Here is a 23,456-nt window from a genome sequence, read left to right on the forward strand (position 1 = left end):
GGGGGTGCGGTGCCTGGCAAGAAGGAGACACGTGCTGACCGAGCACGGCGGGAAGGGACACGAGCAAGTGGGAGGCCGGTGATCGGAATGGAGGGGGCGGGTAGTGATGGAGTGCTGGTGTCAGATGTGGGACCAGCCACCGCCCCCTCTGTGTGCTCAGCCTCGGACCCGTCTGCGTCATAGTCGGTGGTGGATTGACTGGACAGGTCCTCCGTTGCACTCCCGTCGGCCTCCGTGCCACTCGATGTGCCAGACAACTCTGCACTGCTGGCACTGGTGCCCGCTCCCTCCTCACGGTCCGTGCCAGTGTCTCCCTCGGTGTCCCCCGACGATGCTGTGGGCAAGGTGAAGAGACAGGAAATAATCAGGTACCTGTATACATATGTCACATGAGTCAAATCCACATAGATCACAGTGCATAGCCTGAAAAGCAACATGAGTAACATCTACAATACAAGGCACATATGTAGGCCCTGCAACAAACAGTTGCTTGTCCCACCATGCCACTGACCAACTATGGAGAGCATGACACAATAGCAAATAACATGATATGGATTTGGACAGAGGAGCCAGGCACTGGGGACAATCCAGCACAGCATCTGCAGCACACAGCGTTGGCGTAAAAAGGGATGAGCAGGAACCATGTCTATTAACTGTAGGCACATGCTGCAAAGGCAATACTTAAAAACATGCCCAACATCAATGGGTCACTGCACCTTGAGTGTATGTCCAGACAAACATCACACACTGGCCAGACCTAGCAAGGAGACTTCAGGTCTAGACATGTAGGCCTTGCCCGCACCAACCACCCCCTACATGAGACAATTTATTGAGACACAGGAAGCACTTACATCTCTTAGTCTGGAATAAAAACACATGGCCTGCAAGAAATCCGGATTGGACACCAAATACCCCTGGTGCGCCGGTACAAATACAGCATCTACAAATGGCCATCATCAGATCATTTTACCAAGACACACAGGCACTGGCCCCCGTGAGTATGAACAAGGGACATTTGGTCAGCCTGTACAGTGGACACATGTAGCAGAGTTTACGTACACACAAATGGTGCCAGGGTACAATGGCACAGAGCACAACCTATGCTGTAGACACAGAGATTGTCGACATTATTGGATTACACACATGATACCTAGGAAAAGATGCCCCAGGGGACAGTAGTGGCCACACTACTCCATGGTCCTGAATGGTAATGACTGCAACACAAGCAACCATCCCTGCACTCTGCATATCTCACACTCATGCACATCATGTCACAGGCCACAAAATAGGACATGCATGCTGTAAAGAAATACACTTTAGAGACACACTCCTATGTCTGGACTCAGCATCAGTGACAACTGACATGGACCCCACAAGTACTGAACTGGACAGGGCACAGGCAAGGTCCCAAAACCTGTTACACACCACCCCCACAGATGAAGCTGCAAGCATTGGGCACATCGATAAACTGGCAGCCTAGATAACCTTGTGCAAGTGTGACTACACACAGACCAGGGTACACATGCCAAGGAGGGGAAGGGAGGAAGGACAGCACCGCTACACTTTGGGGACCAGGAACTGCACTGCACATGTAAACCCTGGCAGTGTATCCATGCAACTGTGCACTTACAAATGCTGGTGACACACAACAAACATACATGTACCTACCCCCTTCCTGCTGCTGCTTTTCCCGTAAGCGCCTGTCCATGTCACGGAAGACGACCGCCAGCACACGCTTGTGGATGTGGGTCAGACGGCGGCGCCCATGGTTCTTTTGGCTCACAGGTGAGTCCCCCAGCAGGACCCGTGCGATCCTCCGCGTCCAGCACCGGATATCCTGCCAGCGTTTCTTCACCTGGGCTAGGCGCCGCTTCCGACCATCCGTCTGTCTCACGGCACTGACGGCGTCCTTCCAGATCTGCTCCTTGGCACAGGCGCCTACCTGTGAGGATGAAAAAGTGAGACAACATCAATACACCTGCGACATGTCACAGAGACACACATTAGAACAATTTGGCTGGTTTTCACAGGGCATAGAATGCATCAAACTCATTACACCTGTGTCATAGGGACACTTTCCTCTGTGGAAGGCAAAAAGCACTAGGTGGCATTGTAGAGTACACAGGTGGCATGAGGGGTACGACACACTCAATCATCCAGGCTCATACTGGGCATCATAAGCGACACCAGGATTATGTGCAGCACCTCAAAGCAGTCACATGCCACAGGCCACTGAGGCGCCCTCAGCATAGTACACAGACACACACAGCCACAGGACAATCACCTGCCATTGACAACTGCAGCTACACACCTCACTCTGCACATGTGCCACTAGACTGGGGGGTGTCCCAGGTGTGGGGCTGGCCCATCACCGCAGACACACAGCACTGCTCCCTGCTCACATCAGATGGGCAGGGTATATCCATCCCTCATGCAGCTGGGGTGCTACACTCCACATATGCACTCACCCACATGACAGGGGACTTACACACACACACCAATGTCCAGGGGACAAACACATCATTTGGACACTCTCAGCACATGTACACTAAACAAACACACATCTGTGGGTACTGCCACCTGTCACACTGGGGGGACCACAGATTCACATAAGGACTGTAGTAACAACATTCCCAGGAGGATTAGACAGACAGAATGTGTAATGCCACATGCAGTGATTGTCACAGTACACACAATGCAAGTGAGGAGAGCAGACATGCACCACAGCATGCTCTGGCTAGGAGACATTAGGCATTCCCCCACCCGGGACCCACCCTACAGTACATTGCATGTGTGTTACACCTGGACACAATGGCAGAAGTCACAGTCACAAAAAAGGGGCACAGTCTTTGCTAGTGGACTCAGCACTCACCTGAACCCCTGGTTGACCATACAGCATGGGGTACTGTGGGAGGATCACATCCAGTAGGGCTTGGTTCTCCTCCTGGGTGAAAGGCTGGGCCCTCTCCACAGACCTGGACATGGTGCCAGAGGATTCACAAGCAGCATCAGTGTAGTTGAATCAAAGGATGTGCAGGCAAGTGCTCTCTCATGGGTCCTGGCTGCCTTATATCTATCTTGCTGCCCTGTTTCATTCACAGGAGTACAGAGTGATTGGTCACTCACATTTGCATCCTATGTTTCCTCCAATCCCTTTAAACCTACCACAGTCAGTGGCTTTGCTCTCTTTTTTTTTATAGAGCATGATGTCAACTCAACAACCACTTTGCAACAATGTAGATTCTTTCAAACCGACTTTAGCTGGGCACCTGATGAAAAAAATTCAAACTTTAAACTCGGTCTCCATGACAACCAGCATGCATGTAGGGCTTTATACTTGTCCCTCATGTGTCCCCTATGTAATTTGGACATTCACACACAGGTACGGTGAGTTCCAGGGCCCTAGGGCACCCCAAATGCATAGAAACGGCCCGTACACGCGCGTGTACGGGCGTATCACTATGGGTACGCATACGCGAGCAAAGCCATAGTGAAACTAGGGGTGGGCGGAATTTGCGGAATTAACCTTCGCAAATTATCGCGAGAATGTTTAAAATTATCGCAAACAAGCAGAAATATCGCGAAGATGCGGAAGTTTTTTTCCGGCATGTTCGCGCGATTTTCTGCATGGTTGCGGGTCGCCAACTTACCCATGTGGCTGCTTGCGGGCGCGGCCATCTTGTTTTGAGTTGTTCTCGCGGTGCATGATCGCGAGAAGAAAGACGTGATCGCGCGACGCATGACGTCACTGCGGGCGCGAACTGTCGCGAGACAGCGCAAATGGCTAAAAACAATACAACATCTCATGGAGAACGCGACCGGATCAAGAAAACTTGTCGGCGAACGCAGGGATTCAGGTAAGGCGATCGCGCGCGCGCGAGAATGTATCATTTTACAGCGCGAGCAAGAAACAAATTATCGCCAAGCTGCGGAAACCGGAATTTTTGACATTTTCGCGCTCTCCGCGGAACGCAAAAATGTCAAATTATCGCAATTTCCGCGAACGGAACGAAATTTTTGCCCAGGCCTAAGTGAAACGGCCCGTACACGCGCGTGTACGGGGCGTATCACTATGGGTACGCATACGCGAGCAAAGCCATAGTGAAACGGCCCGTACACGCGCGTGTACGGCCCGTTTCACTATGGCTTTGCTCGCGTATGCGTGCCCATAGTGATACGCCCCGTACACATGCGTGTACGGGCCGTTTCTCTATGGGTAGGCCTACGGAAGCACTCCCATAGTGATGGGGAACGTACACACGCACTCAGAGCGCATGTACGGTGCATTCCACACCTGACAGTGGTGACAGGCAGCACACAGAAAGGAATAGAGCTGACATACTTGTCCAAGGCTGGACATCAAGGCATTGTCTGTGCAGTACTACATGTGTGGGGCACAGGTGTGTCAGGCTGTAATGTGGCACATTACTCCTGAGTTGTGAAGGCAATAGATGTATGATGAGATGTGTACAGATGTCATGTGTGATGGTGGACTATGTGCCAGACATCCCCTTCACTCCTTTGACATGTGTGCATGTAGTACAGAACACTTGTGAAAAGTGTCACTGCCATGGCACAGTCAACAACACACGCAACTGTCCCCTGATGCCAGCTACAGGGGTTTTCACACCTGACATGTGACTACCCGCGTTGCACGATGTGACTATGTCATGTATGTGTCGTGTGTTCCCATTAGCTTGCTGTAGGTGTTCAGTCAAATGCATCTGCAGTTGCTGCAACCAACATGTGTCTGTGTGTAGATGGCCATGGCACAGTGTTACGCATACCACACCACATGTGGAATCCGACGTAAGGTGTGTGTGTATGCATCGACACGGAGTTTCAAAACAAGGACATATCTGCATACTCTCAATGTATGTGGGATCATTATTGAAATGTAATCCTTCATGGCAAGGTGTGTCGTCTGTCCTTTTTCCATTACATGTGACCTGTGCCTCTAGTGTTCCGCAACCTGTACAATAAACATCCTTCCTCTGCACATATTTGGTTGTCTGTAACACCTGTAATGCGTCTGCCTGCTCACTTACACTGGCCCACAGCTAGTTTCATGGCATGGAATTATGAGGTTGAGAATAAACGTTTGGAGCTGTCTCTTGGTAGGAGTGTCACATGGCTGGCATACTTGTCCAGGGCATATTGCACAGACCTGACTCTGTATGTAGTATATGTGTAATGCCTGTTGACCATGTGCTCAGTACATTGACATTGGTGGTGTACTGTACTCACTCTTCGTTGTCCCTTCTAATTCACTGCAGGGCTCCGCATCTCCCTCTAGCAATTCCGGACTTGGCTGACATGCGGGAAAATGACTGTATACGCCGCTACCGCTTCCCCCAATGTTTGATTGAGGACTTGACGACACGGCTGGCAGCACACCTCCAACCGCTACACAGGTATCCTGGTACACTGACACCCAAGGTGAAGGTGATGGCAGCCCTACATTTCTTGGCCACGGGTACCTTTCAACATACCATTGCCCATGTGGGTGGGATGTCCCAAACTATGTTAAGCCGTGTTCTGCATGATTTTTTAGAGGCCATGTTGGAGCACCTTGATGAGTTCATAAAATTCCCAACTCCTGAGCAGTTGACAGCTGTCAAGCGTGAGTTCTATGCCCTGGCAGGGATGCCCCATGTCATTGGGTCCATAGATGGAACACATGTGGCTTTGGTACCACCACAGGCACAGGAGGTAGCCTTCCGTAACCGCAAGCATTACCACTCCATTAATGCCCTTGCGGTGTGTCTTGCCAACATGGTGATTTCACATGTCTGTGCTCGTTTTCCAGGATCTGCACACGATGCGTACATCATGAGGCGTAGCAGGGTGCCTGAAATGATGCTGCAGCTGCGCAACGAACAAGCATGCATTGTTGGTGGGTATACTCTGCCAGTCCTGTATTTAACGTCATCTTCCTGTCTTACTGCTTCTCCTGACCCACTCTTGTCCATGATGTTTCCATGTAGGGGACGCTGGCTATCCCAATATGCCATGGCAGATCACGCCTCTCCGCAACCCCAGCACGGCTGCCCATCACCGCTACAACAACGCCCATGGGCGGACCCGCCGAGTGATAGAGAGGACGTTTGGCCTCCTGAAGAGCCGCTTCCGTTGCCTCCACAAGACCCGTGGCGCACTCCCATATGCACCGGTGAAGGTCTGCAAGATATTCCTCGTGTGCTGCATGCTGCACAACATGGCAGTGGAGAAAGCTGTGCCACTCATCCTGGATCCAGATGAGCAGGACCATCCACCCGTGGAGGATGAAGGGCTTGGGCACGAGGCGAGTGATGTGGAGGAGGAGGAGGAGGCGGTGGAGGACATGCGGAGTCGGCTCATACGCGACTTCTTTGCTTAGTGGTGAGTTCCAGTGTCTGAGTGTGCACGCATTGGGCTGTGTGTGGCATGTGTTGCAATGTGTGTGTCCATCTGCATGTCTTCCAAGTGAGTCTGAATGTGTCACTCGAGTGATGGTGCAATACAAGAAATGTTTTTCCAGAGTCATCATTGTCACCTAGCATGTTGACAACCTAATACGTGTCGAGTACATGCACATGCATGCGGATGGGCTTCTTTTGGCTGACTTCTGGTGTGTCTCCCATCCACAGGTACTTGCGCATGCTGTCTGCTGGTGGCATTGTTGTGCTCCTGCTATCCCTCATGATCACAGCAACATGTGCTGAATCAGCATTACATGCACGGACAAGTTTGAAAATCTCCTTCGGGTAAGGGATGCAGCACAGCTTTTTGGGAGTGGTATTTGTTATGAATGTGTGTGCACTGCTCCTGTTCATGTTTGGTTACTTTGCATACATGTGGAATCACCATGGGGCACATGACCTGGAGCAGAATTCACCTGAATTGATGGTCAGACTTGGTGACAGTCATCTGTAATGGGATTGTGATGGAGCCATCAATGTGTGTGACACTGGCCTCGGAAACATATGGGTTGCACCGGGTTGACATGGTGTGTGAATTCCCCATTAGGGGCTCAATGGTGTATAGCAGGCTCTCCGTGAGCAGCAGGGGGTGTTTAGCTGTAACCCATCACTTGTGTGCCAGTGCCATGGATTTCCAGCATCTATGGTGCTAAGGGGGGTGCCAGTGTTGGTCCCACGTGTTCATAAACATGACCTGTGTATGTGTAGACAGAGTTGCATTAGCATTCCGACACACATGAGTAATAAAGGTGTCCCTCTGCCTCCAAGGTGCCTCATCTCTGTCAATGGTGGTCTGTTGCCACTGTGCATGCGGCATGTCTGGCATTGTTCTCAGAGATGGTGTATATGAGTCTATGTGTAGAGTAGCAAGATGCAAGCTGTTTGTCAGGGATTAGATTCTGTATTGTGCATGATGTCCATGGCTGTGTAGGTTTTGTGGCCTGTCAGTCTCCACGACAGCCACTGTGCCGCATGTGAATCCATTGTGTGTGTGTGTGCCATGTTTAACCAGACATTCCTTCCTTGACATGCACCTTTTGCATGGTTCCTTCCTGAGATCCTTGTCTTTGTGTGCTACTTGTGGCATTGTTTCCTTGACATGGCGCATGCTGCTGCAGGCCCTGCTGCAAGGGCACCCAGTGTCCACGCTAACGAGCTGGTGTCCATCATGGATTGCTTGCTGACATGTGCTATGCTGATCAGCAGCATCTGTGCCTCATGCGGCAGCACACTCTGCATTATGCACAAGATCCCCAGTTCCATCCACCTCAAGGCAAGAGGGAGACCATCCCCCAGGTCAACTATGACATCCGTGTCTACTCCTACCCTGCACTCTGCGGACATGTGCGTTAGAAATCCCATGATACTTGTCCACATCCAGGGTGCATCTGCACAGCTCTGCTACTACATCCGGCGACCAGGCCACATCAACGTCCAACAGAGATGGGGGGAGTGGATCACTGCCAGATGCAGGATGACCTTCTCAATCCACGCACACCCTCAGGATGCAGCCCACACCCACAACACAACCTTGTGGCACTGTGATCCAACACCCAATTGTGCCATCTCCATGCATCCAACCTTGGCTGGCCCACCATTCGTCACATCCACCTGACTCAAGCATGCAGGACATGGTTCTGCCATGTGTCTACACATACCTGGGACTCCCACCCCAGGACACTCCACATGATCCCTGACCTCTGCGCATGACTGTTGCTCTTCTGAATAGGTCTGTGGGCACAGTTGTGCGGGCACCCCCTCAGCTGGTTGGGCCCATCACGGGTGAGTATGGTGCTCCATGTCTGTCTTGGATGGTACGTTGTGACCCATGTGTGTCCTGTGCCAGACTCAGACCCCAGGGTATGGTGGTTCGGAGTTAATTCAGACATCAGGCATGGTTTGACTTTACAACACACACATGTAGTGGAATAATGCAAAATGACGGCATCATCTTGTGATTGTGATGAATTTTATTACTGCTGGCGTACGTGTTTGGGGGGGTGACAAGAGGTGCTTGGCGGGAGTGTAGAATCCAAAGTTCACAGGGGGAGTTGGTGTCCTTGCCATTGACAGTCATCAGAATCTGTGCCACAGTCTTTGTCAACATTGGTCAGACAGTGACCAGCAAGGCCATGTGGCAGAAAATGTCCTTTGCTGCTTTGCTGCTGTTGGGCCATAGGGCCAGGTGCCAGGCCAGGTGACCTGGGAGATGGTGATGTTCCGCTGACTCTCACGATCTTTTGCGTGGACGACCCACCTTCCTGCGGGGACCCTCAGACGCCTGGCTTGACAGTGCAAGGGACGCTCCGTCAGATGATTCCTCCTCCTCCTCCCTCCCTGGGGCTGGTGCTGCTCTACGCCTGCTGGCACAGGGAGGGTTTGCCAGGCTTTGGGCGATCTGACGGAGGGATTGGCTCATGTCCCTGTGCACCGCCAAGTGGTCTGCATGTCTTGCCTCCATCCTGGCATGATGTTCAACCTGCAGGGCCTTCATCTCATTGAGGGTCTCCACTACCTGGGCGATGCCTCTGGAGTCATGCCGGTATGCGTCCAGGATGGCTCTGACGTGTGCCATAGTCGGGTCCTGAGCCAACTGGGCAGGTTCGGGCCTCCGCCGTCCTCCACTCCCACCACCCCTGCCCACTTGCGCCTGGCATGCCGTTGTGGGCACATCGAGTCTCCGGGACCCCTGAGGGATGGCATTTGCGGTGTCGCCTGCCTCCTCCTGGGTGCCCGGAGAACCTTGTCCCTCCTGGACAGACTGGCTGCGTTGTTGTGTGCGGGCAGGGCTCCTGGGTGTCTCCTGGGATGTGGCAGGAATGGGGGTGGTGGTTGGCACAGTTGTACCTGACGCAGGTGCTGCAGGTGGTTGGACACCAGAGGGGCCAGGTTGGTCTGGGTCATCCACGGAGTGGTGAGAGTCGTCGCTGGCGTTGGGGTCCTCTTCACGCGGAGCCTGGTCCTGTGAGTCTTCCCCCCCAGTGTTGAGGGAGAGATCGACGACGTTGACCTGTGTGTGAGAGAGACAGTGTTAATTGTGTTACATGCGACATCCATGTTTCATTCTTTTTTGATTTGGCACAGTTCCTCTGGGTGGTTGGATTTGGCTAGCATTCCTCACACAGTGCACTTGTGCATGGGTATGTCCCTTGGCCACAGCTTTCGACACTTTACCTATGTGTGACACAATCTTAGTTGATGTATATTTTGGGGACGCAGTCAGCAGTGTAGTGAGCCGGCGTAGCAAGCCATGCTGAGCCGCATTACGTGTTGCACTGTACGCGGCCAAATGGTGTTTTTTCCATGCTATTTGAGAATGCAGGTAGGTAACTTAACAATTTGTGACAGCGTTCTGACAAACACAGTGGGTAGGTATACTGGGTGTAAGGTTCTATTTGTGCCTGCAGCACGGATGTACTCGTGCACAGATTGACACATGGCCTAGTGTTTATCAAAGGTTGAAGGGGGGGTTAAGGCACTGCCAAACCTTGTCTACATGCACACAGTCCACCTGCTGACGAGCGGACATGGCCACACCACCCAAGGGTGATTTGGTCTCCCTCTGTCTCCCTTACTCCCTCCCTCTGTCAGCCTCCTCCCTTTGTCCGTCTCCCTTTACTCCCTCCCTCTGTCAGCCTCCTCCCTCTGTCCCTCTCCCTTTACTCCCTCCCTCTGTCAGCCTCCTCCCTCTGCCCCTCTCCCTTTCTCCCTCCCTCTGTCAGCCTCCTCCCTCTGTCCCTCTCCCTTTCTCCCTCCCTCTGTCAGCCTCCTCCCTCCCTCTGTCTGTCTCCCTGTGTCCACCTCTGTCTCTGTCCCTCTCTCTGCCCCTCTCCCTCCCTCTGTGTGTCACCCTCTGTCACCTCAGCCCAGCTTCCTGGGCACACACAGTTTGCAGGTCTTGCAAAGGCCATTGGCTTGTTCATGTGGGTTTGTTTCTTCTCTGCGGGCACCCATTGGGCGGAGTGTGTGAGTCTGCGCTGCTGCTGTGGCGGTGTGTGCTGACACTCTTTCAATGTGCTGCGTCTTCATTGGCTGCTGTTATGTGCAAATTGTGTCTTCATACCCATGTCGTCCTGCAACGTGGCCACCATTAGCAGGCAAAACAGTACTGTTTGGGGACACACTGTTGGTATGGCTGTGCCCTAAGCCATATGGGCTGAGGGCATTGTTGTGTGCTTCAGAGTTGCTCTATGTTAGTTTTGAGGCCCACCCTCCTGGCATCGGGGACATCCTGTCTTGTGTTGGTGTTTTGTGTGGCCTGTGACTTGGCCTGGCCTTGCTTGGGGCATGGGGCATGGAGGCGCTAGTGGCATGTGTGTGTTTTTGGAGTGTGGTTGTGTCCGGTGCTGGCTTTGTGGGGGTTGCGTGCATGATTGGTATTTGGGTTGTATATGGCGTTCCCCCATGTGAGGTGAGTTGTTTGTGTACTCACCAGGCTCTCGGACTCCTTCTAGTCCGTCACATGCCAACGGCTCCAGCGTGGTCATCACCTTCTCCTCCCAGGGATGGTAGTGTACCGGTCTGCGGGATGGCCCTCCTCCAGTGATGTTGGCCTGGTTGTGCTCGTCCGTCATTTTGCGGCGGACCGTCCTCCGCAGATTGTACCACCTGGCTTAGCACTCATGCCTGGTCCTTCTGGTAGACCCAACAGCATTCACGGAATTGACTATCCTCTCCCACATGGCAGTTTTTTCTGATATGCTGGTCCGTCTGACCAATGTTCCAAAGAGCTGTGGCTCGACTCTGATGATTTCGTCGACAAGGGACTCCAGCTCGTCCTTTGTGAACTTTGGATTCTTGTAGGTGGGCATGGTGTGGGGTGTGGGTGTGGATGGTTGTGGGGGTGGGGGTGTGGATGGGTGTGGGTGTGGATGGTTGTGGGTGTGCAGGTGTGTGTGTGTGAATGTGATGAGGGTGTGTTTGTGATGGTGGTTGTGTGAAGGAGTGCAAGTGTAAGGTGTATTGATGGTTGAAGTATGGTGCAGTGCGTTGTCTCTGGGGTCTGGCAGCAGTGGATCTGTTGCAAAGGATCATGGTTTGTGTGTGTTGGGCCTTTTTATTGGTCCATTTGTGGGTGTGGCTGTGTTTGAACTTTGGGTGGGTGTGTTATAAGGAGTGGTAGTGGTTTGGGCCTCTGTTTATCTGTTTGTCAGTTGCAGGTCAGTGTATAGGATGTATTTGGCCTTGTTGGATATGTTTTGTGGTGTTGTGGGCCTCGGATTGACTGACCTTGTGTTTTTTTGGTTAGTCATGGTTCAGTAGGAGTGTTTTTAGCATCTGTACGGTGCGTACATGGGCCATGTTGTTGTACAGTGATGTCCTTTGCTATGGCTTAGTACGACTCGTACATGCCCGATGTTGGGTGAGGGTGCTGGTGTGTGGGCCTGGGGTAGGGTGCGTACGAACACGGGTGGGGTGTTGGTACGCTCCATTCATACACGGGTGGGGGTTCGGTCCGTACATACACTGGTGGGGTGGGGGTATGGTCCGTACATACACTGGTGGGGTGGGGGTTCGGTCCGTACATACACTGCTGGGGTGGGGGTACGGTCCGTACATACACGGGTGGGGTGTTGGTACGCTCCATTCATACACGGGTGGGGGTTCGGTCCGTACATACACTGGTAGGGTGGGGCTACGTTCGTACATACACGGGTGGGGTGGGTGTTCGGCGTGTACATCCGCGGCCGGGGGGCATTTTGCGCGTACATGCGGGGTCTGTGGTGGGGTGTTCGGCGCGTATGCGGACACGTGTCTCCATGCTTGCTGTGGGAGTTCGGTCCGTACGGTGTTTTTTGCATACAGTTGTGAAATCTAAAGGACGAGAGTGATCGTACTAGCGCGGTCGGACTTCATTTTTCCCGATCGTACGGTAAATCGTCCGGGGATGTGTCGGACACAATTTCCGACCCGAGGACGTGTGGGGAAAGGTTCCGGATGTGATTCGTATGGAGTTTTTCCCATGCGAATCGTACTTGGCAGTTTGTACGCTACTTGTACGATTCGTACGGTAAAAAATCCAGATTCAATTCGGCCGGGGAAAATTTTTCCAGGATCCGAATTGGCACCTTTGTGTACTATCTGTGGCACTGTATACACATATGTGTGTATATATATATTTTTCACAGTTTTCTTGTAACACAAGATGGCTGCCAGCACTTCCTGTTTTGAAGTGTTGGCAGCCAATTAGAGCCAAGCTCGTGCTCGAAGGGTTAGGCTCCGCCCAGATATCACAATTTTTTATTTTTTGACTTTCTCAGGAACTACTGAACAGATTTACACCATTTAACAAAAAGGTCTCTTTCTTAACCAAGGGCTACCTTTTTGCCACATTTTGCGTAATTCCGTTCAGCAGTTCGAGCTGTAGCCATGTCGAAAGTTTCCTATGGAAAAAACCATGGAGAAAACACGTTTTGGGACCCCCTTTTTTCTCGGCCCCCGCTTGGCGAATCACCCCGAAACCTTCAAGACAGGAGCAGACCGAAGCACCCCACTAGTTTTGAAAATTTCGTAAAGATTCGTCATCCGGCGACAAAGTTATTGGGAAAACAAAAAACGCTTTTCCTATGGAAACTAGGTCCTAACTATAACTATCTACTGGCCACCGCCAGTAGATAATAATATATATATATATATATATATATATTATTATCTACTGGTGGTCGCCAGTAGATAGTTATAGTTAGGACCGTGTTTCCATAGGAAATCCGCAACATTGTATTTGGAATAACTTTGGCGCCGGTTGACGAATCCTCGCGAAATTTTCAAAATAGGTGGGGCGCTCTGCTCCACTCCTACCCTGAAAGTCTCGGGGGGATTCGTCAAGCGGGGGCTGAGAAAAAGGGGGGGTCCCAAAACGCATTTTCCCCATGCAATTTTCCATAGGGACCTTTAGTCCAAGGTACAGCCCGAACGGCTGAACAGAATTACTTGAAATTTGGCAGAGAGGTAGTCCTCAGGTCAGGGAAGTGCCTTTTGCAGGTCTGGTGTCAATCTGTTCAGTAGTTGCTGAGAAAATCAAAAGTAAAATCATATATATATGAGATCTGATTGGCTGTCAGCACTTCATCCAAGAAGTGTTGGCAGCCATCTTGGGACCAATATACATGATAGCACCTCATTAAAAAGCATTGCAGTTAATAGAAGGTTTTAAGACTTTAGTTACATTATAAATCATTTGTTGATGGTACCATACTCATTTTAGAAATTGTGGTATGTTCTAAGGTGATTTCACCATGTGAAAAAGCCTTCTGCTGGGATATCATGATTGAGAGAAAAATATTTTCTCATGCTTTTCCCACAGAGGTTTGGAAGGTGATCTATAAGCTAAACTGAGAGCTTATTTTCTGTAAATTCACATTATCTTTCTCAGTCATGTGAGAATGAAGTCTGACATTCTCAGTAAAACATGTACATCCAACAAGGGCAGAGACTGTCAGTTGATTCCTTTGTGTTCTACTGCAGCTTTCCAAAGTGTTCCAAAGAACAACTAGAGCGCTAACAGTCCTACTTATGATAAACATATGGCACACCTGAAGCCATCTTGCTTGGATTAAAGTGGTAACTCTTAAAACATTTAATTTAAAAAGGAACAAAATGAGGGGGTTCATTTTTCCATAAAAAGTATGATTAGTGCTGCAGAAAGAAAAATTAGGGCACATTTTGAGTGACTTCTCAAATCCTCTTCTATTTCATTAAAAAATTCTGACATGCAGACTGAAACATGCACTTTCAATACCAGCAGCAGTTTTCCCTGGTGAGCAGTAGCTTTACTACAGTGATCTAATCAGCAAAAATAGTGCTAATGCTGGAGCAGAGTTTTCTGTTGAAAATTTATCGAGTTTTAAGCTCCAGTTTCGTCTATATGTTTTGATTTTAAAACACTAATTTAAAACGACTAATTAATAGTTTGTTTTGTTTGATTAACCAACATTTACTAATGAGAGAAACTACACGTGGGATGCATATATGTTGCTTAATAATAACGTGCGGTTTTATTCACAAGTGCTATTTGTTTTGTGTTTGTGCGTTTAAAATAACGTGTGCTAATGCTTTAATGCGTTGCAGAGGGCTAGATAAGTACATACACATAAGGGTATTAGTGGGGTTTAACACTGTACAATCATTATGATGTGGTAACGTTGTTTGTGTCTCTTTTAATTAAGATGGTCCGTTTTGGCCTAAAACAAAATGGCTGCCATTTACAGCCTGCACTCGAGTGATCGAATTTTGATGAGAGGCCTTGCTGAACATGGTCGAGAGTCACCTGACCACAGCCTTTGCCTGGGTAGAAAGTTTTCCGTGAGGACAGCAGCTCTGGGAACGAGTCATTTTGTTTACAGATTTGTATATGGCCTGAGACCAGAAATCAGTGAAAGAATACGTGAGCATACAGTTGATTGGCAGAGTAAAAAGATTGATGAAATCCTGAGACATGCAAAGTACTTCAGTGATGAGATTGAAGCAAAACAGAGAAAGCTGAAAGAGAAAGCAATGTGGGCACAGGTGAAAGTTGCTGAGAGACACGAAGCACAGTTGATGGAACAGGTAAATAATCCAGGAATTAGACCTAGATTTGCAGGAAAAGGAAAGGGGAATTTAGAGGAGGCAAAGAAGAAGTTCCCTTGTCACAACTGCGGACAATTGGGGCATTGGAGATCCGAGTGTACCAATCCACCATTAGTGAGTAATGAGAGTAAAACCTTAAATCAACAGGTGCAGAACGAGGGGTGTAATCAACAGCAGCAACAGCAGAAGGTTGTCAGACAGCAGAGTCAAGAGCCAAAACCGCCCTTGCCGCAGAATAGAGGGTCCCAAAAGTATAACCAGGACTCAGGATTCTACAATGATGAGCAGGTAAACAAACCGAGACGTTCTAACCTGGTACAGCAGTTCTGGTTAAAGAATGAGGGGAGTGAGTCTGAAGGGGACTATTGACGGTGCCAAAGAGAGGAGGAAGAGTGCATACTTGGTGCAACTCTAGAAATAGACCAGGAAGGACCATTTGTAGATGGGAAAATAAATGGGGAGAGTGTTACTTTTTTAGTAGACACAGGAGCGACGAGATCAACTGTCAGGTCAGCAGATATTAGAAATCTTCCTCTCTCGGACGAAGCAATCCAAGTAGCTGGTGTAGCCAATACACAGATTAAGACTCGTCTTACCGAACCAGTAAGGGTAAGAATAGGGAAATTTTCAGACATGCACAGATTCGTAGTCTGTGACACTAGTCCAGTGAACTTGTTAGGTAGGGACCTATTGTGCAAGATGAATTGTACAATTTTTTGTACTCCGGATGGAATAGCTTTTGAAACACCAGATGAGGATGTTTTGTACCGGATGACTCTAGATAATAGAGAGAGTGAGATTGTTGGTACATATGCTGTGTTTAATCCAGATGATTTGCCTCAGGAGTTGAGACACACAGTGAAAACAGCAGTTTGGGATTTTACTGGAGAAGATGTGGGATTGATGAATAATGTGGATCCAGTGAAGATTTCAGTGAAAGAGGGAATCACTTACCCTAATATCCCACAGTACAGACTGACACCAGAGATAATTGAGGGAATTACCCCTATAATTGACAAGATGATTCAACAGGGTGTTTTGAGAGAGTTACTGAGTAGCCCGTGTAATTCACCGATAATGGGGCTGAAGAAATCTAATGGAAAGTTCAGGATTGTGCAAGATTTGAGAAAAGTTAACAAAATTGTGGTGGCGTGTTGTCCAATTGTGCCAAATCCGTCAGTGATTTTGTATCAGATTCCACATGATGCTGAGTGGTACACAGTGATTGATTTGTGTCATGCTTTCTTTTCAATTCCATTGCATCATGACAGCCAGCCGATTTTTGCATTCCGGTTTGGCCAGCGTATTTTAGCATGGTGTCGTATCCCACAGGGGTATACAGAGAGTCCTTCGATATTCAATCAGTTATTGAAAAAGTCATTGGAGAGTTTGATCATGCCTGAAAGCTCAGTACTAGTGCAGTACATCGATGACTTACTTGTGGCATCAAAGACACGTGAAGCTTGTGAAGTAGATACCATAGCTTTACTGAATCATCTGGCAGATGGAGGGTTAAAAGTATCTCCAGCCAAATTGCAATTTTGCAAGAAAGAGGTGCATTATCTTGGACACAATATTGAAAAGGGTCTGAGAAAGGTGAACGATGACAGGATCAAAATTATCAGAGGAATGAGAGCCCCGATGACCCAGAGAGAGGTGAGGATGTTTCTGGGGATGGTGGGTTATTGTCGTCAGTGGATAAGTAATTTCTCCCTGATAGCAAAGCCACTGATTAAGCTGACAAAAAGTGAGGTGAGAGACCCATTGGAACTAGATGGAGAACAAATGGCAGCATTTGAAGAGTTAAAGAGCAGAATGTGTGAAGCCCCTGCTTTGGGAATGCCAGACTATGAGAAAGAGTTTGAGTTGTACTGCAGTGAGAGAAATGGTTGTGCACTTTCAGTGTTAATTCAGAAGCATGGACAGCTGAGAAGGCCGATTGCGTACTTCTCATCGACACTTGACCCTGTAGCTGTGGGTTTGCCAGGTTGCCTGAAAGCGGTAGCTGCTACATGCAGAAGCTTGGAACAGAGTGAGGGCATAATAATGGGATATCCTGTACGGGTATTCGTACCTCATGATGTGGCAATTCTTTTGACAAGAAGCAGGACTCAGTACATGTCACATAGTCGGTTGACTAAATATGAGAAAATCATTCTGGGAGCATCAAATGTGACTCTTGAGAGATGTGTGAATGTGAATCCAGCAACGTTATTACCAGATGCTGACAATGTGAATGTGGGAGATGATGTGGATCATGATTGTTTGGATGTGCTTGACTACTGCACGAAACCAAGACCAGACATAAGAGATTTGCCGTTGCCTGAGAGTGATCATGTGTTGTTCGTGGATGGATCATGTCTGAGGACTGATGATGGTGTGCTGAGTGCAGCATATGCAGTGTGCAAGGTTTCAGAAGTCATGGAAGCTTCGCCTTTGAAAGGAGTGAGATCTGCTCAGGTGGCTGAATTAGTGGCGTTGACAAAAGCTTGCAAAATTGGAAAGAATCTGAGAGTGACTGTGACGACTGATAGTCAGTACGGATTTGGAGTCGTTCATGATTTCGGCCAGCTTTGGCTACAGAGAGGTTTCTTGACGTCGAGTGGGACTCCAATAAAGAATGCTGAAGTGATTGGAAAATTGCTTGAGGCGATACAGCTGCCTAAGGAGTTAGCAGTTGTGAAATGTGCTGCTCATGGACAAGGAGATGATTTTGTTACTCTTGGTAATAGATTTGCCAACGACATAGCACAATATTGTGCTAAGAACAATCATTCGATTAATAGGGCACGAGAGAGGGAAATGTCTTTTTGTTCTGTGATGTTTACTAATGTCCTAGAAACGTGGGATGAAGTGAAACAGTTGCAGGATGAGGCAGGAGATGAGGAAATGAAAGATTGGATTAAGGCAGGTTGTGCCCCAAGAGAAACAGATCATGTTTGGATCTACAGAGATGGTAGACCAGTCATGCCTAACTCAATGCTGTCGACAATGGCAAGAATGTATCATGGCCAAGGACATCTGGGAAGGGACGCAATGATTAGGTCCTTTAAGCAAACCTGGTACAATGCAAAGTTCAGGTTGATTGCAGAGAGCATCTGTCAGAGATGTTTGATTTGTCAACAGTTCAATACTGGGAAAAAGACAGTGGTGAGCCTAGGAACAATAGGCAGAGAAGGAGGTCCTTTTACCAGATTGCAAATAGATTTCATTGAAATGCCCCAAGTGAACAAATTGAGGTATGTTCTAGTGGTAGTCTGTTTGTTCTCAAGATGGGTGGAGGCCTATCCGACTAGGAGAAATGATGGAATAACAGTTGCAAAGTTACTGTTAAGGGAGTTGATTCCCAGGTAGGGGTTCCCAGTGACAATTGAGTCTGATAGAGGTGGACACTTCTATAATGAGCTCATGAGTTTAATTTGTGAGGCATTGAGCATACAGCAGAAGCTACATTGTGCATACAGACCAGAGGCTTCTGGCATCGTTGAACAGATGAATGGCACAATAAAAAACCGAATTGGTAAGATGTGTTTAGCCACTGGAATGAAATGGCCTGATGTCTTGCCTCTAGTGCTGATGACTATTAGGTCTACTCCAGATAGAACCACTGGTTTGAGTCCGCACGAAATCTTAATGGGACGTGCGATGAGACATGCATTTGTGCCTGTCAACAAGTTGATGACAATAACTGATGACATGATTTTGGATTACTGTAAGGGCCTGGCTGACGCAGTTCATTCTGTGTTTCACCAGGTTGGAGGAGACGCTACTACACTTGAGAAGAAGCAAGCCCATGATCTGAGTCCAGGGGACTGGGTGAGGATTAAGGTACACAGAAGAAGAAATTGCTTGGTTCCAAGGTGGGGAAGGCCAAGACAAGTCATTCTGACTACGACAACTGCAGTAAAGTATGCTGGTGTGAAAAATTGGGTGCATGCGAGTCATACTCTGAGAGTTCCAAATCCAAAGGATGGAACTGGTAAGGAGTATTTTGAAGAGTCAGATTCCAGTGATGATGCAGAAACTGAACCAGTGAGAAGGGGGAAAAATCCTGACAGAGGTGAAGGAGAAAGAGAGTTGAGTGATTCTTTCCCTTTTCCGAGGGAGGCTTCAAGAGAAACATTGAGAGTCTCAGAAGAGAGATCAGATTCTGTAAGAGTGCCTGAGGTTCCAACAAGTGGTAGAAGAGAAAGGAGCGGTTCCACAGAGACTACACCTGAATCAGATGAAGAAGTTGAAAATCCACTTGAGATTACACCTGAAGAAGCAGGGTCAGAAGAAGTTAGAGAGGGACAGACTGCGGAAGACCCCCGAGGAGGTGTAGGGAGCATTCCTGATAAGCTAGGTGAAGGGACAAGTAGACAGCAAGAAGATTGCGTGTCGGAGACCCGAGGAGGGACAGAATTAGGGAAATCTCAATCGGTGGTGGAAAAGACTGTGGAGCGAAAGAAAATTGTTGAAGAACAAGAGGCAAATGAAACAGAATCGGATGAAAGTGACAATGAAAAATCAGAGGGTTGAGTTTTGAGAAAGAGAACTTGGATCGGAGAAAGAAACAACAAGGAGGTGAGACCAAAAAGGGTTGTAAGAGGAGATCTTTGGCCCAACAGAATAAAGAGACTGAGGTACAGACTGACACGAGCAAATTCATCGAAAGCTGAACAGGTGAACGAGGTGTCGAGTCAGAATCAAACAAAAGGTGAAAAACAAAAAGTTACGAAAGAACCAGAGGAGATCAAGAGAATCAGAAAACCTAACCAGAAGTATAGGTCACCGGAATGGACGTATGTGGCACTGTCTGAAGGTGAAGAGGCAGAGAGTCAAGGAAATCCAGAGGGGACCGTACAAGAAGTGGTTGAGGAGAAAACTGTTGGAATCCTGAAAGTTATCCTGACTGACATTGGAGAAGAGTCGGATGCACAGGATGTTGTTGATGATCTAATACAATTTGATGTTGCTGAAGAAGAAGTGAAAAGTGATGAAAATCCAAACTGAGTGAATTGAAAGAGTCACTTGGAGAAAAGTGAAAAGAGAAAATCTGAGATTAGCTGTGTGAAATAATCTAGAGTTTTAAACTCAGTAGTGGAGTAGAAGAGGCTAAGTCAAAAGACACTGCCAAAATAGTAAAATGGCTAACACAGAGAATAATCAAAGTAGATGTGCCTTCTTGAAAAGATGGTGTAAAATGTGCTGCTGCTGTACTGGATTATTAATGCTATTATGGGGTGTTTTAGCTTTATTAGTTACCTTTAGGGTTACATTAGACGCTTTAGGAATACATACTGAGAATGTGACTAATATAGGAAAGAATTCACAGAAAGTAGTTCCAACTAGAATTAGTAACACTTACGTGCATAAAGATAGGTCAATTAATGATTTTTCTAGCAATGTTTTTTCAAAGTTGTTGTACGAATACGTAAAGACAATGGAAGTTAGGGATTGCTACGTTTGTATGCAGTTACCTGCATCCGTTTCAGAGGGTGTTACTTATCACCATTTACCAGCTACTTATGGGATTTCATGTAGTGTGTTAAGTAGTGTTTTTTATTTGTTAGGGAAAATAGATTATGAGATGTCTAACAAAGATAACCTTTTTGGGCAATTGCCTATGGACAAAAAGCTGAATCCGGCTAAAGAAGCTAACATTTTTGGTGAGATTTTTATTGAGAAAGAAGAATTAACATTAGATTACATTTTTAGAAATAATTTAACTTGCAGTCTGAAAGAAGAGGAGAAGGCTTTCCTAAACATGGTAGAGGAAAGGAGAATGAGCATGCATGAGAAGACAGAAATATAAAGTGAGTGAGACAATTTGGGACATTGAGATGGGAAAGGAGCTGAAGAATGGGGCCAGTCCGACTTTGGCTTTAGATGCACCACAGAAGGGTAAACTATGCATTACCAGGAAGAAATCCCAATATGATACATATTTTGTTGGGACTAGTGAGTGTCATGATACATACTTCATTGCAACAGGATGGGGTTTTAAAGGTGGAGAAGATCCAGTTTTCCCAGGAGTGTACTATGTTTGTGGGAACAAGGCTTATTACAAGTTGCCTGACCATTGGTATGGCACGTGTTATGTGGGCCTGGTCTTTCCGAAGATTTTTCATATAGATAGAATAGAAGATGTTGAACACATTAATTTACTAACACGTTTTAAGAGAGAAACTTGGTCAGAGATAGTGGGTGATATCTTTGGAGCTTTAATTCCTGCAGTGGGAATTTCTTTGAATGCGTATGGGATTCGGAAACTGTCAACAGTGGTGGATCGTTTATCGACAAGTACCGCTGGAGGGTTTCTTTTGGTAAATACGGAGATGATTGCCGTACGTGCCATGTCTATGCAAAATCGACTTGCCCTTGATATTCTGTTAGCAAAGGAGGGTGGGGTCTGCGGAATGCTGAAAGTTCAACATTGTTGCACTTACATTCCTGACGAAAGTAGAGACCTAAAGGTCTATATCAAAAATATTACTGATTTGCATGAAGAATTAGTACCACTTGAAGCTGAAAGTGTCTGGACTAAAATAGCTAATAAGTTACTTGCTGTTAAGAGTTTTATTGCTAAGATAGGTAGTACCATTATTGGTAAAATATTATTTCCATTGACATGTGTAATTGTTGCTTTATTGATACTAAGATTGGGGTGTTTGTGTTGTAAAAACAGGGGAGGGAAAAAGAGAATAATTAGGAGCAATGCTGAAAAGAAACAAAAGAGGTCGAGAAGAGACCCACAAGAAATAGAATTAGAAGAATTGAGGGAGAGTGTTTACTTGGAGTCTAAGAGGGATGATGTGAGAGAGTCTGGTGTTTAATGTTCATAAAAGACATTTTCAATTTCTCCTCAAAATTGGGACTAAAATTTTCTTTTTGGGTTGGTTTTTGTGGTGATAAGATATCACCAAAGGGGGGATTGCTGGAGCAGAGTTTTCTGTTGAAAATTTATCGAGTTTTAAGCTCCAGTTTCGTCTATATGTTTTGATTTTAAAACACTAATTTAAAACGACTAATTAATAGTTTGTTTTGTGTGATTAACCAACATTTACTAATGAGAGAAACTACACGTGGGATGCATATATGTTGCTTAATAATAACGTGCGGTTTTATTCACAAGTGCTATTTGTTTTGTGTTTGTGCGTTTAAAATAATGTGTGCTAATGCTTTAATGCGTTGCAGAGGGCTAGATAAGTACATACACATAAGGGTATTAGTGGGGTTTAACACTGTACAATCATTATGATGTGGTAACGTTGTTTGTGTCTCTTTTAATTAAGATGGTCCGTTTTGGCCTAAAACAAGATGGCTGCCATTTACAGCCTGCACTCGAGTGATTGAATTTTGACGAGAGGCCTTGCTGAACATGGTCGAGAGTCACCTGACCACAGCCTTTGCCTGGGTAGAAAGTTTTCCGTGAGGACAGCAGCTCTGGGAACGAATCCAACTGTCCTTGGACAAGGATAAAGCTACAATGAACAATGACAATGCTGCGGTGGCTCTGCTAAGATAACAAGGAAGAGCTTATACGAAAGAAACATTTGCAAACTCGAGTTTCCTTCTTCCGTCTTTTTATTTTTGTGATTTTTCCTGAGCGGAGGTTTTCTAAATGTAACCAAGAGACTTCCTTTCCTGCTCGCTCTGCTCAGTGGCTCAACGGATATTCAACATTTGTTTGTAACCTTTTATTTGATATTTTCCCTATAAAAATGTTAGACTAGAGAGGGTCCATGTTCATTGCGCTCTTTACATTCATTGCGTTCCTTGCGGTCATCGCGTTTTGGACTTCATGCTGAGGACGGCAGCTCGAGAGACTTTACCGAGAGACCAGTCCTGACCCATTTAGCTAGAATAGGTAACTATGAGAATAACGATTTTGTTAATGATTGACTTCCTATATGAATTAATTTTAGATAAACAAGCTTTTGTTTGAATACCGGTGTCGGGTGTTTATTCCTTTGTCATTTATTGAGTTTCAAATGTATTTCCTATGTTTAAAATCATGACTCAAGGCAATGTCATTAAGGTCGCATTGACCTCATTGTAGATGCAGATTGGTTTAGGTTTTCTCTCCTACATTCAGTGTGGATAGAGTAATAGCGTGAATTCAGTGTTATGGGCCCTAGCGTATGATGAGTGATTGCGTGTGTGACTGTAGATTTACTCTGTCCGTGGAAGCAGGGAGAATTTATATGCGCCGATCTGCAGCACTAACATTCTGAATTTATGGCAAATGTGTGACACATCTGAATGCCTTTCCTCATGGAATCAAAGTAAAAAACTGAAAGTATTTCCTACTGAGGAGACTGCAGTAAATGAGGAAATTAGGAAACTTCACAACAAATAAGTCTCCCAAGATGGCCACCAGAGACAAAAGAGCCCAAATGTAGCCCAAATATCACCCAGATGTAGCCCAAGTATAGCCCAATA

The sequence above is a fragment of the Triturus cristatus genome, chromosome 4_2, assembly GCF_964204655.1.
Source record: "Triturus cristatus chromosome 4_2, aTriCri1.1, whole genome shotgun sequence".
NCBI lineage: Eukaryota > Metazoa > Chordata > Amphibia > Caudata > Salamandridae > Triturus > Triturus cristatus.